The sequence below is a fragment of the Sinocyclocheilus rhinocerous genome, unplaced genomic scaffold (assembly GCF_001515625.1).
Source record: "Sinocyclocheilus rhinocerous isolate Xijiao unplaced genomic scaffold, SAMN03320098_v1.1 scaffold2258, whole genome shotgun sequence".
NCBI lineage: Eukaryota > Metazoa > Chordata > Actinopteri > Cypriniformes > Cyprinidae > Sinocyclocheilus > Sinocyclocheilus rhinocerous.
The window spans coordinates 181320-185951 of record NW_015655390.1 but is presented as its reverse complement, the minus strand read 5'-3'; the positions used below and the strand labels follow the sequence as shown (position 1 = coordinate 185951).

At 39.1% G+C, this 4632-nt stretch overlaps 1 protein-coding gene across 8 annotated transcripts in view; it reads right to left on the bottom strand.

The window, feature by feature from the left end:
- The window catches only part of LOC107718032 (nucleolar transcription factor 1-B-like), a 13696-nt gene extending 9826 nt beyond the window's left edge, over positions 1 to 3870 (bottom strand). For 3 of the 8 annotated variants that reach the window (XM_016524962.1, XM_016524964.1, XM_016524965.1), the window contains exon 1: positions 3677 to 3870. The gene's annotated coding sequence lies outside the window, so the exon portion shown is untranslated. The other 5 variants (XM_016524963.1, XM_016524958.1, XM_016524959.1 and 2 more) reach the window with 5 other exon arrangements.
- Between the last annotated feature and the right edge of the window lie 762 nt (positions 3871 to 4632).

Genomic DNA, 4632 nt, shown 5'->3' with positions numbered 1-4632 from the left:
TATTAATATGCGGGGCATTGAAACTGCTTTCGAATGCACGATCGCTTTTTACTTTCACTTTCAAGATTTGCGATCGCACGTGATCGGTGTAGCCTACTTACCACACATTTTACAAGATCAGATGCTTGTCAGTGGTGCTCAGGATCTGTAAATCATTCGCCATCATCCTCAGCCATCTCTCCTTACTCTGTTTATGTGGTAAGTGAAATCTTATGTACTGTAATGTAACAGGCTACTGCTAGCAAGCAGCTAACCATGTCCCTTTAGAGGCTCTCGTTATTTTATTGGAACGCGCGTTATTTGTTTTCCGTGCCTTTCTGAATACAGACACGCTGAATTACACGCAGTACAGAATACTGAATTTCCATGATCTGCTATTTTCGCTGTTGTCCTGGCTTGTTTCTTCACAATACCTGCAGAACTTCTGATGATTTGGCTGTGCAGGTCCGGCTGGCGGCTGGCCTCGAACATGGGCGGGTATATGCAAATGTTGGGGGCGTAACTATTAGTGATCCCGACTGTAACTTAACGTGTCGATGTTATGTTCTGATTCGCCTATTTTTCAGTGGTCTTTTGCATGCACGAGATTTACATAAGAAGGAGGAAACAATGGTGTTTGAGGCTCACGGTATGTCATTTCCATGTACAGAACTGTTATTATTCAACTATGCCAAGGTAAATACAGTTTTCCATTCTATGGTACCTTTAATGGAAATTTTAAAAAGTACAGAAAACATAAAAAGTAACACAACATTAAAAACAGATGCTAGTTTTAAGGAATAAATAAATAAATATTGCCATAATTATGGAAATAAGCAGAATTTGTTCATCTCTTTTAAACCTGTAAAGTCAGTAAAAAGGTAAACAGACAGTTACTTTAGTATAATTTATATCCTCCTGACTAACAGGAAAAAACAGTTTTGTGAATTTAGTATTTTGTCATGTCATTACATTGTTTAGAGCATAAGAAAAAAATTGAAAAATACAATTTTTGAAAAATGATATTTTATTCATATGTTATGCCATGTCCTCTGTAGAGTCCTGTTTAGAGTCCTGTAAAAGTCCTGTTTTTTTAAGAAATAAAAAGACATGAATAGACATGAAAAGGCAAAAACAGTGGGATTTTTGTTTTAATCACAAATCAATTTTCATTTTTTATACCAAACTTTATATAAAGACGATTCTCAACTATGTTATGAAAGATATTTTTAAAAAACATTTTTCTTTATGCAAAATGTGTGTAAAATGGCCATAAACAAGTTTTTCCATAAGATATTTTTAAAAACCATTTTTCTTTATGCAAAATGTGTGTAAAATGGCCATAAACAAGTTTTTCCATTATATACAATGTATCTATAAACTGTATCTAATTTCTATATTAATGAGTTTTTGGGGCAACATAGAATGAACAAATAAGTGCAATAATGGGAGTAATAATTAGCAAGATTTTCATAATAATATCTCATATTTAATAGGAATATTGATACATAATTTTTTCTCTATTCATTTGTTGTCTCCCAAAATGTGTAATAAACATGCTTTAAGTCCTGGTGTCCTCTGGACATGTATGAAATCGACGTCCTGTTTCATAAAAGAAGGTCATATTTTGATTTGAAACCCCATAAAATTTCCTGAGATGTTGATTTATTACAAACAATTTGAAAATTAGTCAGATTTAAATGATAATTACAAAATATTATCATATTTCCATAAGGGTGTTACACTTGATCACTAAATTAATGTCAGCCATTTTTAAAGACCAAGGAGAGGGAGTGGTCATGGTGAAACATCCAATCAATTGGTATCTCTGAAAAGCCCTGAATGTGCTCTGTACAGGACATCCAGACTTAAAACTGTGACATGTAACGTCTCAGAGAAATCACTAAAACATAATGTCCTCTACAGAGGACAAAACTCCATAGCTGGTGGTCAGGAGGATATAGGCCTACTATTATAAAACGGTTAGTTCCAGTCCTTTATTCTGATTGGTCAACATCTGTTTTATTTACGACATAAAGCTCCTCAATAAACGAGTGATTCAATTTTGTTAACGGTCGTAAGAAATGTTCTGGATGTCATCACTGCCTCCCAGAGGAACATGTGCTCATGCTCCGCCTCTGGACCACCTCGACACGGACTCGTCATCACACCGTGGCCATACCAGTTCACCAGCGACGGCGAACGGTGAGAAACCACGACAATGATGCCCTAGCCGCACATTTCCAACGCCTATCCACGATCAAACCGCGAATTTCATCTAGGTTCGCCTACAGGGATCGGCTAAGCAAAGCATTCAGGAAAGGACCGACAACTATCCGGGCTTCCTGTCCGATTCAAGCCACGATTTGAGGATGCGAGAGAAACGCACATACATGGAGTCGGGGGTCATCTTGGCAAGGAATAGCAGGAAAGACTTTCCTTTGGGATTATGTAACCACGAGCAGCGAGATGTGAGGACGAGCACTACCCTCGCTAAAGTGCATCAGTGCCCCCGGAAGCCTCGGTTTCTCCTCCTGATCTCCACGAGCGCTTACTATTTACATGCTGCCAATACGGCACATTCATAGGCGAGTACTTCATTATATGCATAAAGATATTACAGACATTTTATTTTTTGATCCGTATGACACTACAACACATACGGTTTGCTTGAACACATATTTAAGAATTTAACTGGTTTTGTATAACTGACAAAACAAATTACAAATCATGTAATTTGTGCATATTTCACATGTAATAAATACGAACATATTTTAAGTCCGGGATTCGGTATTATGTTGAGCAAAGACTCGTGAAGTGTCTGATGCATCCCGCACGTGCCCGCGTACTTCTCGAGCTGTGGCGTCGCTGCTTGCCCGCACAGTGTCATCCCCGCCCGCGCGCAAGGTCAACTGAGCCAAAAGAGTTATAAACACGAAAAATCTGTTTTTTCCCCCTGCAATATTCGAGTCTTTCTGTTAACAATAAACCATTATTGGCCGTTTTAAGTTCAAGAGGTATTTCATTAATAACAAGAGTATTGCATCAAGTAAATTGTCCAAAAATGCATTGTGCTTTATTAAAACTAATGTCAGTAACAAGTGTTCTTATATTTACTTTAGTAATTCGTGTGACGCCCACTCTGACTGATTAAATAAATTAGTGTAAAATAGGTTGCTTGTAGCGCACCGACCGTTAGTCTGTTTCCAACCCCGGTAATGGCATCTTTATTCCGGCAGGAGTCACCACGCAGCTTCCGCTGGCAAGAATGCCTCAGCTAGCGAGCAAGCTAACGTTACTGGCGAAAGTACGAGGAATATCGCTTACGCCGATTAAATTTAAGTGATGTATCAATACGTATCAAATACCTCGTTGCTACAATTCAAGTGTAGATGCATGCACATTTAGATTTTTTGCAGGGATTGTGACAATATTATAAAATGCATTATTTCACTAAAAATCAATTCAGTCATGAATATAAATCGTTAGATGTTAAATTTTTGTCATATATTCAGTTTTAGTATAATAATGCCACGTTTTGGTGAATCAGAATCCTAAACACAGGTATGAGCGGCCGCTTGTGCCTTCCCTCGCCCCAGAGCCCTCACTGCAGAGCCGCCATGAATGTTACAAAGACTCGGGGACGAGCAAATTGAAAAACGCTCTAAACGGGCTCAAAAATCATCAAATCGCTTACCTTTTTTCAATATTCCGTCACGGATGTGCTTATTAACTAGCGACGTGTTCGTGTTAATTGGTTTTATTGTATTTAAGTGTCTGTTTTTTAGCCGTAAACCCCGGGGAGTCAGGTCGAAACGAATCCGACAAAAGGAGCGTCTGGTTCGGTATGAAACTCCGCCCAGCGCCGCAAGGGGAGGAACTCCGAGGGAAAACATGCGAGGAAAAAAAGGCGTAGGCTAAAACTTAAAAACAATATTTATTTTTAACATTATAATATATTTCTGAATGATATTGATTAAATGTTTATTCATTTTGCAACATTTTAAAGCGCTTTTCCCAAGCCAAGCTCACTTAAACCGAAGTAGCAAATTACCGTGCATGCATCTAACAATAAAAAACCAAGGTAATTTTAGTTTACTATTGCTAGAGAGTTATCTTAAAGGCTGAGCATTTAACAGGACAAAAATATCTACTGGTTTCCATGCAAAAGAGCAGGACTATTTGCCAACCCTGCCTGGACTTCAAGTGCTAAACCGATTAGTTTGGGTGCCCACGTTCATTCTGCTGCCGCTGAGACTCACACGGCCTCCGCGCTCCAAAAAACTCGCCTCTGCAGTCCAAAAACAGTCGGTTCTAATTAGTGTGTAGAGTTTATCTTCATTTTGACGTTAAACTGATGTGTTGGCAGAGACGTAGACTGATGGCTGCTTGTGCTTAAAGTTCCCATCGCTTGAACTGAGCGTAAACATCACAGTCAGAGAGGCACCGTTTCCTCTGAGCCTGAGTAAAAGTGCCATTGACTGTATCTCGCCCTCTCATGCTCTCTGATTGTACACAATCGTCACGAGATTTCTTTATGTGAAACTGACCAATGGCACGGGGAAAGGAGGAGACAGCTGTGACTGACTCAACCCCCTCAGTTTTTGACCAGGCCTGAGAGAGATGCTTCACACAGATCACTGGGCTGACTGC